A 17,414-nucleotide genomic window follows, 5' to 3' on the forward strand; every position below is an offset into this window, starting at 1 on the left:
GAGATTGTGTCTTCTACTAAGTGAAGAATATACCTTTGCCTCTTTACTGCTTCATTAAGCTCTTCAGGGTCTACATGAGATACAAATGTGCCCATTTTTGTTCATAACAGGCTCCTTAGGAAAACACCATTCTATCAGTCCAGTAATGGGCTCTGGTATAGCATTCATCTGCATCCTCTCCTCGTCTTCCCTCATTTTGGAATGAGTAAGACTATGCTTTGCTGTAAAGGGCACTCCCCCACTATCCCTTTAAATAAGGTCCATAGTGGTTCTCTAAATAGGCCATTTTCATCAAACAACAACTCAACTTCCATTTTTGTCTGTAATTGCCCCTTCTCAAGGCTGTGGTTTGGGATAGGAAGTTACTTGCAGTGGCTTCATGACAAAGGTGTCAAACACACTCCCTGCCTTAGTAGTGGGTACAGGTTTTGCATTGACCCAGGCAATTTATTTGTGCCGTTATGCTAATAAGCACTATCCTCGTCTGCTCCTTGCCTCCGCTCCTTTCTTGTTGGGTGACTTGCATTTTCACTGACTCAGACCGCCATGTAGATTGTGGCACCTGCTTCAGACTTAGCTGAGATGTAAACTCCATGTTTCGGAAAGTTCCTCGTTTAAAGTCCCAGCTACTAGATGATCCCTTATGTGTTTTTCCTTACTGATACCAAAGTCCTAAAGCTGTGCTTTTCCTTATAAAAAGGACCCTTAAAAAGGCCTTTTGTTTTGTTTTCTGTGGGCCTCTGCACCCTTTGTTAAAGTATGCCCATTTGTGTCTTACCTTCCTTTTTTGGAATGAAAGGCTCATCAGACTTTTTAAGCACGATATTGTTATTCTTCTCGCCTTTTATTGAAGGCAAATGACTTATAAATATGCGGGAAGTACTGAATGACCTCTACTTCCCTGCTCTCTGTATTAAGCCTCATTGTGTTTCAGAGTCTCCTAAAGTGCTCCTTCCACTTAAACTTTTCCAAGGGTTTATCAGACTTGTGTCTTGTGGAGGGCTAAGGCTTGGCATTCTCTTTCCTCTTTTTAGTGCTGGTTCAGAATGAGACACCTTCTGACCCCATGTTCTGTGACATAAGTAAAAAATCACAGAAAAAGTCACCGGCCCAAATTCTTGGATGGGGCCAAGCTGCAGGAGTGGCCACCTTTTTTGGCATCCTGATTCTGATTTAGTGGGTCCCTGGCATAAACTGGAGCAGCATCTAAGCCATTCAAACCTATGCCCAGCTGCCCTCAGCCCCAAGGGGTTGTTCTGGTAGTCAGAAATAACTGCAGCATTGCAGTGATTCAGCCACACCCCCTCTTTAGTGGCCACGCCACCTATACAGGGACTGCTGTGATAGAGGTGGCTGAGACCTGCTCCCTGTCTCTATGCTACCCAGTGATTTACCCCTGTGCCAGATGAATTCTCAGGGGGCAGGTCCACTGATTTCATAGACTTTTTTCCTTGGTGGGGTGGTGCAAAGGAGCTCAATGGAGAATTGGGCACAATTTCTTCTAACACTGACAAGAAACTTGTAGAGTAAGAAAAACAGTATAAACCTTTCTCTCTAACCACTGAAGAGTTTTTTTCCCCTAGATCTCCCCTGCCTGACTTCCTACTCCAGATTTAAAGAAACGGCACACTGCCTTATACAGTATATGATAAAAGCCGAAGAGGAGAGTTAAGAAGAGACTATGGAAGCTGGGTTAGTGGAGGTGGAAGTTCTAGAGTTAATAATGGATTAGCATGCTCTGGAGAAGAAAGGCAGGGTGTAAGAGAGGGAAGAATGGACAGCAAGGGAGTGCATCGAATGATTTGGAAAGGGACGGGATGGAATATGGGAGGCTCTACTGGAGCTGAAGAGGTGGTTTGGGAATATTGTGAAACCCTGATTTGGGCAACTCGCCCTGGGCTCATGAAGTGTGGGAGGTGGGGTGGGGCTTGCACGGCAGATATATTTCTGAAGGAAACCTCAACAGGTTCATGTCTCTGAAGCTTCCTAAATGGGGGCTCCCAGACCAGCCCAAGGTGTCTCCCCTGACACCATTGCCTGCCTGAGGTCATCTGCTCTTCTTCTTACTCCTGGGATCCAGAAGGTCTTTAATTGAAACCTTCATCTCTCAGAGTTGAGATGGGCACTCCTCTACTGATTGGTGAACCAGTTCTCTCTCCAACTTAGAGAGACTAGAACCTGTTCTGAGCACATATGTCCCTCTCTGGGAACTTCTACTTTTCCTCTGTCTGCCTTCAATTGGCCACTCCAGAATAGAGAAGAGAAAGAAGAGAAGAAACAAACTAAAGACATATCCATCATTTTGGGGGAGCAGATCTGAGAACCCAATTCTTATTCTTCTTTTGCAGCTCTATGCAGTCCCCCTGTGAGCAACACACATATCCCACAGGGAGGGAGAGAGAACAGCTAGTTGGCTGTCTAAAGTGCCTTTACAGTCAGTCCCTGTTTCACCTGTCTCTACCCTATACACTTGGCTTTGTCTCAAGAAAACTTACTGTGGATATTTCCTGAGTCCCTGTCCCTTTTTTTGGTAGTCTCAACACCTCTGGCCCTTGATTCCTTTGGGTGTCACTCGTCCTCAGTCTCTGAAAAGGCACTACTTCATATAGAATTTGTATACTTAAGCCTTATGTCATAAAAATTGTTAGGTAAAATCTATCACTCATAGTTTAAAAAGAAAAGTATGGCTGGCTCTTCACAAGACTGCTAATAATACTCAGTTGTGATAGGGTTAAAAGGCAACATCCATTTCCCCATTATCTTGCTTAAAAAGTGCCTTTTTAAAAGTCCATATGGCGACTTCCTTTCGACCTGCTTTCCCATCCTCGTCTCTTTGTCAGGGCTGTCACTTATAAAGAATCACTTGACTTACAATAACAAGTTCAAAAGAAGACAGAATATAATCAGTTGATCCACGAAGAATTGAAATAAAGAACACCCCCACTGCTCCAGTTATCATTCCCATAGAGATAGTGATATTATTGATGTGATTGCTATGCTAATTTCTATAGAAAAAACTTGTATTTTGGAATTTTTTCAAAGAGGAATTTCAGACACATCAAACTGGAAAATGCAGAGTGAATTCCTAAACCTTTTTAGTATAGACATGGGAATTTTTTTAACATTGAATAGCTCTGGACAACTATTCATAAACTTCACTTTTAAAATATCAGTTGGGAAAAATAGTTGTTTTTTTCAGTTATTTTAGAAAGTTATTTTACTGCAGTTGTAACAAAAGTCTTACTGTACCTATAGGATTATTAATACACCCTCTATAACTGAAAGAGCCAGGTTAGCACCAAATAATCCAGAAACAGAGGTTGGGGATTATAAATGATGGGTCCATTTAGGTCCAGTGTTTAGGAAGAGCGAATTAATAAATCCCCTTCCTCTGCAATTCCATAGTCTCCTTGGGAATTGCCACAAACGTAAACTTTTTTCCCCCCTTGGACTTCTATTTTAACTAGATGGATTCTGCTTGTGATGTTTTGCTTTTTATGTAGTAAACTGATTTAAAATGTATGCCAGTCATCTTCAGGGAACTCATTTCAGTCAAGATGAAACTAGTCTTACCTGAATCAATGTTCTACGTGTCCCTGTGGCTCGGCATTTTGAATAATCAATTTGTCTCCATCGCTTCTTAATCGTGGGCATCACAATCTTTATTTGTCAGCCCTTTCGGGCCCTGCCTTTTTTGTTATTAACATGCTACTACTGTCACATGCAATCCTTTCTTTAAAACAAGCTGCTCATTGGTGTATTTTGATACTTTTTTATTATTACTAAATCTTTCCCCCCATAATTACACCACAATCATTATATAATCCCATAACAAAGAGTCTATTGAGGCACCATGCTTTTGTCAACTATGGGACACAGAATCCATCATTGCATTATTCAGCTTCCCCCCTCCCCTCTTGCTTTGTAGAAACATAACCTATTTCACCAGTCACATTTGCACCTTGTTTGCCTGGTTGTATATTATTTACTAAATCGTTGCCCTGCGGATAAACCTTGTAAAGTTGCTTTAAAAAAGTTATTTGTTTGATAATTAAGTCCTGAAAACCCATCGTTTAATGATTATTCCGAACCCATAAGGCAGAGAACCTCCATGACGTTTTTCTCTAAGTTTAATTACCGTATGCTAATTTCCTTGCCTACTACGTGATTAATTAAAATCATATTTTCATAATCATTTGGCACTAGTATTGTTTTAGAATTATCATGATCCCCTAAATAGTGTATGTAAATAAAGTCGGCTCTAATGGAAAGAATCAAAATGCAACGCTGAAGACCTTTATGTGTTTGTATGCATGCGATTGGCAACATAACTGGCTTATTTACATTAAATACGCCACAAGGTTACAGTGCAGATCAACGTCACTTTATCGCTGATTACTTCTCTTAAACGCCGGAGCTGTGACTGATGCTCCGGTCCCGGTGTCCACCAAGATTTACCCTGGAGTTTTTAAAGGAAACAGACTTGAAATAGTTTCAGGAGCAGGTAAGAACGACGCTTTTTTTTAAAAAAAAATGATAATCTCTTCGGGCTTGATAAAAAAATTGTTTAGTAAAAGGCAGGAATGCAAGTAAAGACAGGCGAGGGGGGTTGATATATGTCTGAATAACAAGTCTGACAATCAGAATGTGTTCTTAGAGAATAGATAGATTTTAATAAGTGTGTTTACATGAGCTCAAGGTCAAGACCAAGCTGCGCTGTGTTAAATGGTTTCTTAGTTGCTAGACAGAGAGAAAAAATGGACGATCACAGACCATTCTTTGTAGATTATTATATCAAGGGTTCAGCTTTTGGCTCATCAAAGCTAAATGCCGCAAGACCTATCTAGTTGCTGTGAATTATGCCAAGACGACAATGGAGTGCTTTTTTAATGGTACAATGCATTTCACCTACCAGATAGGGGGAGTCCAAGCTGAAAGATGGGAATGTCTTGTGATGTTGGGTGATCAGTATCAATGAACGGGGTTATTCTGAAAAGAGACAGATTAAAATAAAGCACTCTTGACTCGGGATGTGTTGCAAACAGTTAGGAGGGCTAGCCACAGCGGGCAATTGTGACAGCTCCGCGCTCCACTTTTCCCCCTCAGCACAAGAAAATGATCAAGTCAATCATGTGGACATGCTTCATTATTCATTGAACACAATCTTTTACAACGCTTCGTTTACGTGCAGGAGTTTCTTCTACGCGTTGCTTTAAATTGTAAGGTAAGAAAGACAAAGGTAACAAGGGGGGGTTTCAGGCTCCGGGCGGCTCCCAGGAGCGAGGAAAGAGGCTCCAAAGTCAGTTTGGACTATTTTCTTTTATTTCTTTTTAATCATCGCAACGGGGCCTGCGTTTTCCACCGTGATTAAAAAAATACAGTATAATTAAATATCCATAGCCGTGACGTTTGCAAGCAGGGCTGTCAGGGGAAAAGCAGAAAATAATGAAAGGAGCAGAGAAGCCATTGAATGGCGCTATAGAACTTAGCCTGAAGAAAACCCTCCGGTTTCCCCCCTCTTTCTCCTCTCTCCTTTCTTTTAAAACCGTTACTTAAAATAAAAAGAGAGAGACAAGAGTTTGCCTGGTTTTGGATAACGTGGGGTCGGGCAGGAGCAAGTTCGCTCCCTGTCGCCCTGAGAAATCCTGCCGTTAAGTTGCCCAGAAACTTTTTTTTTAAAGGATTGTTGCTGAGTAAACTTTGCTGAAGTGACTTTAAACGTGTTTCCCCCCCGCCCCCTCCTTGCAGGATCCCGGCTACCCGGAGTGTAATTTGTAAACTCCCTCCCTTTTTTTTTTTTAATCAAAGTTAGCTGATGCATAGCATGTGTCAAACTTGTGAGACTCAAGTGCCTAAGAGACCTGCCATTTTGTGCTCTAATCGACCTCTTATGAATAGGAGCCGTGCATAATGCTTTGAGGAACGTTATGACATTCAAGTGTGCACTAAATGTCAGATCAGGTTTAAAACCTGTTAGGAAGGTAAAAGAGCATGCCTGAAAACACCGCAGAAGGAGCAGAGAAGCACCTGTCAGCCACAAATCCAGGGCATTTTTAACGTACAGAAAAAGTAACAGGTTAAAGAGGAAACTTAAATGCCAATTCCATAGGATAAGAGAAGCTACTCGGACATGAACCTTTCCGGGAACTGGCTTATGTCAAGGCACCGGGGTTAACATTTTGGGGGGTGGATGGGTGTGAAGAATAGATGACGGGGGTGGGGAGACTATCCTTAAAAAGCGTTGACATGAAGAGATTGCTACAGTCTCTTCGTTTTTAGCACACTGGGGCGGCACTGATCTTGACTCTCTGCTCTTTTCCTGAGAATGATTTCGCAGGGATGAAGTACTGAGGAGAACAGTCGTAGGCAGGGGGCATAGGAGATGTTTCAAGATTTTAAATAAAACAATATTCTTGGATGAGTAGGAAAGAATCTAGATTTTGAAGGCGCCCATCTGTTGCAGTTTTGCAAATAATGAATATCTATATAAATATGGATATGAAGAAAGGTTGAAAGAAACCGTGATGCTTGCGAACTTAAAAGAAGGGTGCCTTTTTTAAAAGGGTCTGTAGTTCTCTCAAGGAGATTGGATGTAGTACAAGTTTAACTGGGTCCATCCAAAAAAGTTAGTTTTTCGACTCCTATATTATAATTGCAATTAGTCCATGCATAAAATCTGCCTCTCTGCAGAATATTAAGTCCAATTTTAGTACGTTTTATAAATTCCTGTATTGTGGGGAGGGGGTAGAGAAATTGGGGGGGGGGGAGGGAAAGTATAGAAGGAGAAAGGATTCAGCAGCCTATTTACGGGCATGGATGTTATTGTTTAAGGGTTTTTGTTTGGCGGATATTGTTATGTCTATAATAGTGTCTAGGCGGAGACGTGATTTGTCAGATCCCTTCATTTTCACTTTAGCAGAAAATGAGCTGGGTAAGGGGAGAGTCCTTGCAATCCGAAGGCGCTGAGGCTGCTGTTTGTTATTCCACAGGCATGGACAAACAATGAGAATATAAGACACAGATAACAGGCAGTTCTAGGGGAGCTGGTCTTTGAAAAGCCCCTTCAGAAAGCATGGGTGTACTACCGTATGTGTGCTTTAGCATGGAATGCACTTTTAGAGCTGTGCATTTCCCCCCCTGTGCAGTTTAAAATAAATCCAACAGGGGCCGTGTTTGCTGAGCTGATTTGACCGGTTGGTACAGATAGCAGTGGCGAGCCTCCCTGCTTATGTGGAAAAAGACTATTTTAAGTGTCATAATTAAGTTTAGAATCCTTGTTTGGGCTCATTCACTGCTCGAAATGGGGAGGACTGGCTGCGTTGAGGTCCTTTCTGCAGGGGATTGGCCCAATGCCTGTGCACGCTCAGTTGGAGAAGAATGTTTTCTTTTCTAGTTTAATATTAGCAACTATATTTTGTTACTTGTTTAAACCGGATTTGATTATTCCCGTGGAGATTCCCCCCGCCCCGTCTATCACTCAAATCTTTGTTCATTGTTCACTGACTGTGGCAGGCTGCTTAAGTGTACAGAGACCGAGGGGGAGGCCCCCTGGCTGGTTTGATGTTGAAATAGTAAACCGGAATGAGGAGGGTGCTGGAAAAGTGGACATTGCAGCTTTAATTAACTTCAAGATGCTTCAACGAGGACCAGAGCATAGTAGTGACGTTGCCTCATAAATCTGTCCAGTGCAGTGTGTTGCATTGAACTATTACAGTATCACCGTCATATTGAATATTCACTACCTATCCAGAGCGGATTTGCATAATTGGACCTTTTTCTTTTTTTTATGAAACTTGTTTGCAAAAACCAAACAAAACACCCAAGTGACAACCGCGGCGATCTGCATGATTATAAAGGGTTCAAATCTATTCGAAAAGTAAGTGACCTGCATAAGTACATCAATAGGTTAAGTGCAAATAAGATGAGAAGTGCTTCTGAAAGCTGTACATTCCCTGTGTGGTCTCTTGGGTTGTTTCTCAATAGCGGGATTTTTTGTAGCCTGAGGGATTTTAGGTTGTCTGTCGACTTTCATAACTTTTCCCCTCATACTTCTTACACAAGGTGAGGCTTTTGTACAGCGTCTGTGTACCTGTAGTGATGGGGGTGAGAAGGGGAAGAGGTTGACAATTTGTGATTCTGGGGATCTGGGGAGTATAGTTACAACTAGTGTGGAAGCTAAATATGTACTGCTTTTCCTGTTTCTGATCATTGGACAGTTCATCACTAAATTTCTCCGATTACTCAAAGGTGTGTGTGTGTGTGTGTACACTTTTTAAAAAACCAGTTAATTAAGCTGTTCCTCTCTAAATTACAGAGTTAGCTAGAGCTAGTGTCTTAATACAGCTCAATCCCCCACTCTTCCATATGGTTCACTAAAGTGAAAATTACTAGCATAATTAGAAATGCCAGAAAACTTAAAGTACATTTATGAATTGTAAGTGACCATCTCTCCTAAACTAGGTGGCTGGTTTAACATTCTCTCCAGTTTTGAGGACAAGGGTTTAAGAGTACTTCTTTAAAAATGTGATCCTTATTTTGGAAATGCTATCAGGATGGAGTTTTAGAATTAGGACATTTAAAAGCTTTACCTCCTAAAAGGGGAGTAGTGACTCAGTCAGTATAGCGCAGTAGAAGTGCTAAGCCTGTTTGTAGTCCAAGTCTTACAGCATTTCTCTTTCCTTCTTGCTGAAGGCTGTTTTAGTTATGATGTCATTCTGATAGTGGAGAGCAAATGTCTCCTGATTCTACCATTAAACGCCTGGCTGACTTGCCTGATAATGATAGCATTGACGTCCTGCTCCTTGACAAATGCAAGCCCTTATGAGCCCTGTGAATTAACTTTTTCCCCACAGATGAGAGCTAGCTTGCTTTAGGACTCATGAATGTAGCAGCACTTCTTTGACAGATTACTTTGAACCCTCTCCATTTCTGCAACAAAAATACTCCCTAAATAATATTTCTATTAGAATACAGTTTGGGCCTGATTTTCAGAAATGCTGAACCTGGAGTTCCTATTGACTTCACACAGAGTTGTGGGAGCTCAGTATCTCTGAAAATGAGGCAACTATGTTCATTAGACAGCTGATCTTTTTTCTTAACTTTGACAATTTGAGGGCTTTCTGATTTGTAGTCGTAACAAGAACAGCTTGAGATGCATATCTTCTTATTATATTATCTATTTTCCTTTTTCTGTTGCACTTGTTTTTTATTCACATTACAATGGATGTACTGTTTGTTGTATTTTACTCTTTCAAAAATCATAAATTAAATGCTTAGAGTTCAAAAAACATTATAAACAGAAAACACTTCCAATTTGGTACAACCACTTAAAATTAGTTTGTAGGAGAATATATCCACTAATGTCTCAGATGTTCAGTAGTAGGGATCTCATTCCAGTTGATTCTTCCTTAAGCAGGAGACACTTACTGATACCTGCTGTTTCTTCAGACCCGTAGATGTGACGTTATGTTTATATTGCTGCAAGTGAATGGGATTTTATGTTGATTTATTTTAAAAAATTGCAAAGTATTTTTAAAGTTTCTTTTCATTTACTGTTCAAATGATGACCGTGAAATTAACATCTGTACTTCTGGAAAAGGTTAGCCCCCATATTACATTTGCAGCAAATTTGTCAAAATATTTCTATTCTAAAGCAATATTTTGCAAAACAGCTCCTGAAGATACAAATTGTTATTACAGAAATGCTGTATTAAAATGATTTCAGTAAATTTGCAGTGACTTTGTCCACTGCACGGAAGAAAAAGGTATTGTTCTACAGTCTTTCCTAAGTTCTGAAAATACTTGAGATCTCTGATGTTCAGCAAGTTGTCCAGCATTGTCTTCACTGAAGACTTATATAATGAAGAGGCTGATTGTTGTATTTTTGTCCATGCTAGAGGCCAATAACCCAACCCATTCATGATCTGAGAGGAAAGTGAGTAATCTGGAAGTTGCAGCATCAGTACCACTATTTAGCTTGCAGCAGTAAAGGCAGTGCTGAGATCAGAAATTGTGAACTTCAGTACAGAAAGCTGAAACATTAGGTTATTTACCCACCAGGGGAGCCTTAGGTAACCAAGGAAATTTACAGGAGAACAGACCTGTAAAATGCACTAGCCCATTGAAATGGGCTATTCTTATTCCCCATAGTAGCACAAGTTTTCCTAAAGTGTAAGAAAATCAGTATAGGTCATTTTTCCAAATGTTTACTTTTGCTTTAAGTTGGCTGTGAATTGCACAGGTGTCTTCAGAGCGCTTTGAATAAAAAAGGCGTTTACGTGGATTTATATGAACTTTATCAAAAAGAAAAGAGTAAATAGATTTATTTTTCAAGTCTGAATGAGGGCAATTATAGTTCTTTAGCATCTACTGATTTAGCATGTTTTGGGAAAGCATAAGTACATTTAACTCTGTTTCTGAATTTCTCTCAGATTTCTGAATAGTTGAATCTAGTCTCTTCATAATGCTAAAAACAGTATGGTATTTGGAATGTCATTTTTATATTCCTCCACTCAAACTTTGCATCTTCTGTCTCATCCTTCACCTCATCTTTGTGGGGGCATTATGTGCCTATATTGCATAGGTGTAAGCATTGTGGATTAAGGAGAGACGAAAAATATAATATGTATTTCCCCTTTCATATAAATATGAATAAACTTCTCGGCAAGAAAAGACGAAAATCCAAATGATTTCGAACAAAGATTTTCTGGGCACAGATGAAAAAAGGAAAAAGTATGAAATACTGTGAAAGAAAATATACTTATGTAAAAGTAAAATAATTTTGAAACATTTAAGGGGATGATCTTAGGGAATATTATAAAAATGTGTATTTCTACTTTAAGGTTAGGTGACTGAATGGTGCAGGGAACTGATAATAGAATACAGAACTTTTCACGACTCAGTCACTAGTCAGAGTCTGACCTTGGTCAGAAATGACTGAAAACAGTTATGATCTGATGGATGTTTGGTGACCAAACTGAAATGAATTGGCGGTGTCAGTCCATTTCTTAGCGGATCACAAAAACCACAGCGACTTTGTCACTCTTATTGGCAGGTTCAGCAGTGAAGCTAAACAGTGAATGAACCTGAAGATTTGAAGTACCTTTTCACTCCTAGCAGTGATCCAAATCAGAGATGAAGCACATCGGTAGGGCAATGAGGGGAAATTTGCATTGCCTCTGCCCCAGCTGTACTAGTTCTGTGAATAAACAGAGAAATCCTAGAAGGGAGAACCTCCCATACTCTGAATCTGGCATCTTTCACATGTATTAAAATTCACTTAAAATTTCATGTGCATATTGTGGACTTGCTAGCTAACCAGATGCATGAAAAAAGAATTACGGTAGACTAATTGTAATTAGCCTAGTAATCTGTGCTTTTCATATCTGTGGGATGGGGCCTTGAAATCATTTTAAATTCACTGAATTTTTTTATAGGTCTTAATCTAAATACACTATGTGAGATTGTTTTTAAAGAGCCCGGGTTCATTAGGCCAAGTTGAACTATATTAAAGACAAACAGTTTTGTCATAATACCTCTATGATTTAAACACAAATCAAGAAAACAGAGTTAAAACAGCCACAGCAGCATCGGTATCTGACCCCCCTTGCAGTGTGCACTGCAGCATTTGTCTTGTGTCAGAGTCTCACAACAAAAGGCAGAATAAAATGATTCTTCATAAATAGATTGTCATATTGTTAAAAAAGGTCAACATTACCTGTTGTGGCAGGACTTTTTGATAGAGGAATGTATAGGCTGCAGTGCCTAATAATAACTCTAATAATGGTTCTTAGCACTTGCATGGTATGTTTTAAGTCTTGTTAACAACGAACAAGCATCAAGGCTCAAATTTTCAAAAGTGGCCTCTAATTTCTGGCAATTCAATTTAAGATGCCCAACTTCAGACACTTGGGATTTTCAGAAGAACTGAGCACCACAGATGCAACTGGAATCAATGAGAATTGCAGGTACTCATTACCTCTGAAAATCAGTCACTAGGTGCCAGAAATTGGATGCCTAAAACAGGAGACACCTCTAAATTTTAGAAAATTTAGCCCTACCTCACTGATGGTATTAGCTGATTTTACAGATGGGGAAAACTACAGCAGGGAAGTTAAATTTCTTTACCAAGGCCACAGAATGAGGCAGTAGCTGAAGAGTGATTAGTGCTCAGGAGTTCTGACTCCCAGTCTGGTGTCATTGCTCTACCCTACATTGCCTAGGTGCAATGGGTAAAACTGACATCAATGAGAGTACTGCCATTGACTTCACAGGGATCAGGACTTCACCCAATACTCATGGGCTCAGAGTGCCAGGGTTCTCTTTTCCTTCATAAGTTTGTGTCAGCCTTCATGTAGGTATAGTCACTTCATTACATTTCTTCACTCTGGTAGTGCCCTATGTCCCATAGAACCCTTCCCCCTATTTGGTGTCCTGGAGATGTTCCATTCTAGTCCTTCTGTTTGAGGAGGACTGGAGCCCCACTGAGCTCATCAATACTGCTCCTCAATCAGCTGGAGAGGTTGCTATTGAGTAACATCCCTGCCCACATGGCCCAGGGCTGTATGTATCTTGCCTCTCCAGCAGTCCTGGCCTCTGCTGGTCTGGGGAGCGAGAGACTGAAAATCAGACCTGAGCAAACCGTGCTAAGTTAAGGGGCAGACTTACATTTATTTTTCTAAATGATAGTATCATTTGTATGAACATTATTTTATTTCATTGCTGTGAAGTGGTCTCCATAGATTTGCACTGACATTGTTACCTTCAGCCTTGTCGCTGTAATATCATTTATCACAGACGGTAGAAATAGGTGTATTTATATGTCCAGTTAATCTAAAGTTTAGGAAACTGGGAGTAAATAGGAAACTGAGGCAGAACTGCTTCATGCAAAGAGTAATAAGCATATGGAATAAGTTACAGGAAAGGCAATAGAATTAATAAGTATAAAGGAGTTCAAGAGAAATCTAGGTTTGCTGCTGGAGAAAGAAATTGTGAGAGTTATGGTGAAAATAACAAGGTGGTGCAGATTAAATCTTATATCAGAAAGAGGTGGCATGTTGGGCTGGGTGGCCTTTTTCTTTTCCTAAAATTTCTTAGTCTGGTAGATCTGCATGAACATACAATAGTGAAGTTTTATTTTCATGTACAGCGGTAACAGTGTTTCCATATACTTGCATTGTCGTTTTCATGAAAGCTCTGTTGTGGTACTAAGATGTAAGGCAGTGTGAAACTCAGGGCTCGTCTATACCAAGAGTTTTTGTACCACGGCTTTGCTGATATAGGAATTGAATGGAAATCCCTACTCTAGATCAAGTGTACTGGTTAAGAAGTGACTTATACTGTATAGGTTAGAGCTGCAAATCAATCTCTACACTGATGCCAGGGCATCTACACAAAGGATTTACACTGATGTACCTACATCACTGCAGCTACACTGACAAAATAAACCCCTGTGTAGACAAACCCTCTGTGGTTTTCTTCACAAAGGTCTGTGTGAATATTTTCATTTGTTTCAACCTGTGTGGCTTCTCCTCAGTTTCTCTTTGAATACCGGGTTTGCTCAAACCCTGCATTTTAAAGCTAAACTAATCTTGAAACTGCTGCTTCACATGGTTTTGCATGAAGACCATGTTTAACTGAATATTTCACACAGTTTTGATGCAAAACTACTATTTGGTCTATGTTTGCTGAGAAAATACATAAAGGTTGGCAAAAAATGTGAATCAGTCTGGGATGAATTTCAAGGGCCTGATTTTCTCCCAAAGAAAGCCAAGGGGAAAACTGTCTCTGATTTCTATGGGAGCAGGTTTGGGCCACCAGGTATAACAAAACCGCCAAAGCAGGTGAGTCTGGTATAGTTTCTACTTTCACTATGAACCCTTTGCACAACTCTACTAAGCTGTCTCTCTTAATGTCAAAAGCAGATCTTCTCAGACAAGTGTGCAAGATCATGCTCAAACTAAACTTTTTCCAGTTTCATTGCTTCAAATCTCAGCCCCTTAGAGTTTGAAAAGACAGAACTTATAGACTCCTCCAAACTGGAATTTATAATTAAAGTGGCTATATTTCACCCTTAATTAATGTGCCCTACTATGTAAGGGTTCTGTTCTTCATTGATTCATTCATATGCTGTAGGAATGTAATTCTTCTTATTGTTAATGGAATCAGTGGGAAGGAGACCCTATAATTTTGGTCCCCTCCTATTAATACCATAACAGGGATAATAGCTAGTAGAATACTTTGTTCTCAACATTACTGTTATTCTTTAAAACTCTTCAATGTATTTTAGGTCTTTTCAAATATTCTTGATTTTTTTAAAGAAAAAGATCATTCATAAGAATATATGTTTTATTCAAGTGCAAAAAGGTACATGCATGTGTATACTGTATATACAATATCTATGTATATCGATCATGCTTTTAGGCAAATGAGCAATAAGGAAAATAACATTTCTAGATTGGGCCTTCATATGATTTTTTATTTGTTTTGTTGCCAGTTGTGTCCTTAGTGTGCAAGGTGCTTTCCAGTCATAAGAGAGAGCATGGTTCCTGCTTCATAAGAATTCACAATATAAAACATGAAATAACATTCCCAGAGATGGAAGGTGCAATATACAAATGAAATACAAAAGCCACATGTTGAAGGGCCACAGTGGTAATATAAATAATTTGTAACCCAGTGTGGATTTTTGTGGCTGTCACATCATTTGATATATTATGTGTTTGAGCTAAGCTGATCTACAGTCCAGTCCTGCATCCCTTGTACATCCCAAAAGCTCAGGGATTGGGTGTGCAAAGAATACAGGATTAGTCTCTTAAATTGATAACTCCTTGGGAATAGGAGTGGTTTCTTTTCTGTTTGTACAGCAGTGAGCACATAGATGGCATTGCGGAACTGGTAATAGAGAAATCTTACAAGAAGATGTTTAATATAACTGGGAGTTCCCAAGGAAGACTGTTAGGTTAAAACTCCCATTCCTGTGTAGAAGCTCTTGGGAGAGGGCCACAGATAAAGAGAACTATATGAAACTCCCCTTTGAGTTTCCTAACAAGTATTCTTTCAAGGCGGAAGGGTTTGTTGAGCTGTGGAGTTGGGATGAGTTGAGAATCCATGGGGAGGGGAGTCAGGACATTGATAGCTCCTCACTCCTGTCTGCTCATGGCCCCACTTCTCACCCTTATCTTTCCTGGCAGCCCTGGCAGATACCTTGCTGTATCGATTGGATCCCCCTCTGGAATGCTGTTAACAGCTACGGAGGAGACCCAGGGGAACAAAATAGAGCTCTGAGTTCTGGTAGTAACTCCCTGCTAGATTACTACACAGAAACATGGGAGGATGTGTGTGGGAGGAGGTGTGCCATGGAGCATGGACAGGCACTCTTTTAGTCTCCAGCACAGGAGCATTCCTGGAATCCCAGAGCAAGAGGAATGGCCCTGTTCCTCCATTGGCAAGCTGGTAAGATCTGCCCAATTGGGGGAATGCTTTGGACCCATATTTATCAAAAGCAGTTTTCATTAGCTGTGTTAATGTGTGAGTTATTAAATCTGAATATTTTAAAATCATATACTTAACCATTTTGTTATTTCCTTTTTTGCATTTTACTTCATTTGGAAACATGAAGTCACTTTCACTGGTTACTCTTTTTGTTTGTCAGCAGTTTCTGTTTGTGGCTGCCATGCACGTGCGCAAAGCTTGGCTAGCAGCAATGTTTACAACAAAAAATTGTTTTCAGTAGAATTAAAAAAGAATCGTGGAAATCTCTCTATTGGTCTTTGATTTCTATATAACGTTAATTTTTTCAAAATCGAAATTAAGCTGACAATTTCTCTCTCTCATTTTATTTTATTTTTATTTAATAATTTATTTCTTATATATCTGTAGGAGAAAAAAGGATCCTGATCCGAAGTCCGTGGAAATCAGTGAGAGTCTTTCCTTTGATTTCCATGGGTTTTGGATCATATCCTTAACATGTATTTAAAAATATCTGTTAAAATTAGGCAAAGTAGGGTAAATTTAGATTTGGGTAAGTTGTTCTCTTACACAGTAATTCAATGGGGGTCATCTCTTTGCAGGAAAAAAAATTAAAGTAGATAGATCTGTGTCTACAAATGATATGCATTCATAATTCTCACTGGAGCCAATGGGAATTTTGTGTGTGCAGAGATTACAAAATCAGGTCCTTTGTAAATTCACCATAGTACGTCAGCTACCGTTTATTCATATGAAATCTGTTAGATACTTAAAAAATTAATCTGACTGAAAATGCTGGTCAAGATGTGTGTTCGGCTGAGATTTTGAGATTATTTTGGTTTACAATATGTCTGGTAACAAATGGCCGTTTCAGGGGCAGTTTAAACCTATAAGTATAAACCTCGTGGCTGTATTCAGCCCAAGTTGGCTTCCAGGCCTGCAGAGCCCTAGGAAGTACTACACACCTCCAAAGATCTGTAGGTGTATAAAGCAGGTTTTGGCTGGATGTGAACACACAAACTTTCCCTCTGCCCCCTTTCCTGAAGCATTCCTATATAATGTAAATAGAAGAACGAGGGTCATGTTAATTGATGAGATCTATGTACACCAGTAGCTGCACAACAAAGTGTGTAAAGGGGATGGATACGCCGCCTCATTTGAGAAAATAAGCTTTGCTGAGTGTTTAACCATGTAAACATGAGAGAAATGCGGACCACTTCAGAAAAGAAAGTTCTCTGTACTCGTGAATCATAACTACTTCTGCAGGGCTCAGTCCTGCAAACATCCACTACCTGCTTCAGTGCTTGTTGCCATGAGTAGTTCCAATGAAGACAACTCATTGAAGATCCTATTAAGTATTTACATGATCAGGTCCATAGTTGTCTTATGATTTGGTTTCCTTTGCTTAGATTTGAACTTAGAGTCAGTGTGCTTCATGACAAGATTAAAGTCACAATTCCATAAGGAAAAAGCTACTGTTTTATCCATAAGGTATCCCAGACCCTTTTAAACATCAACTCTCAAATGGTTATTTCAGATTTATGATGTTAGCACTTTTTTGACATTTTATATCGCTTGAATATGGCTATTGCAGTTGATTCACGCTTAATTGAAACATCACTTACATTTAGTGAAATAATTTTTTCTAAGACAGGTTCTATGAATTACCATGGAACACATTTATAAGACATCGGGAAAAATATGATAAATTATATCCATGTTGAAAGAAATACATATAAGCAGATTTGGGAGCCATTTATGGATATATATGCTATGACATATGATATTGTTAGTTCTATTCTATGACTTCTACAACCATCTAAAGCAAATTGGAGCCTCTAGCCCAGGTATAATATTCTCATACTGTATACCACATGTCCAGATACCTCTTTCAATTTAGATTATATGTGCACGTTACAGGACCTCCTTTTTAAAGACAAAGAGCC

General features: G+C 39.6%; 1 protein-coding gene across 9 annotated transcripts in view; it reads left to right on the plus strand.

The window, feature by feature from the left end:
• The first annotated feature begins 4,368 nt into the window (after positions 1 to 4,368).
• ZNF536 (zinc finger protein 536) overlaps positions 4,369 to 17,414 on the plus strand; it is a 404,507-nt gene continuing 391,461 nt past the window's right edge. For 4 of the 9 annotated variants that reach the window (XR_012154496.1, XM_073307801.1, XM_073307812.1 and 1 more), the window contains exons 1-2: positions 4,369 to 4,504; positions 5,107 to 5,224. The gene's annotated coding sequence lies outside the window, so the exon portion shown is untranslated. Of the gene's footprint in view, positions 4,505 to 5,008; positions 5,225 to 7,787; positions 7,877 to 17,414 lie in introns of those variants that run through there. The other 5 variants (XM_073307804.1, XM_073307806.1, XM_073307803.1 and 2 more) reach the window with 4 other exon arrangements.

This window comes from Lepidochelys kempii, chromosome 12, assembly GCF_965140265.1.
Source record: "Lepidochelys kempii isolate rLepKem1 chromosome 12, rLepKem1.hap2, whole genome shotgun sequence".
In the NCBI taxonomy this organism is placed as follows: domain Eukaryota; kingdom Metazoa; phylum Chordata; order Testudines; family Cheloniidae; genus Lepidochelys; species Lepidochelys kempii.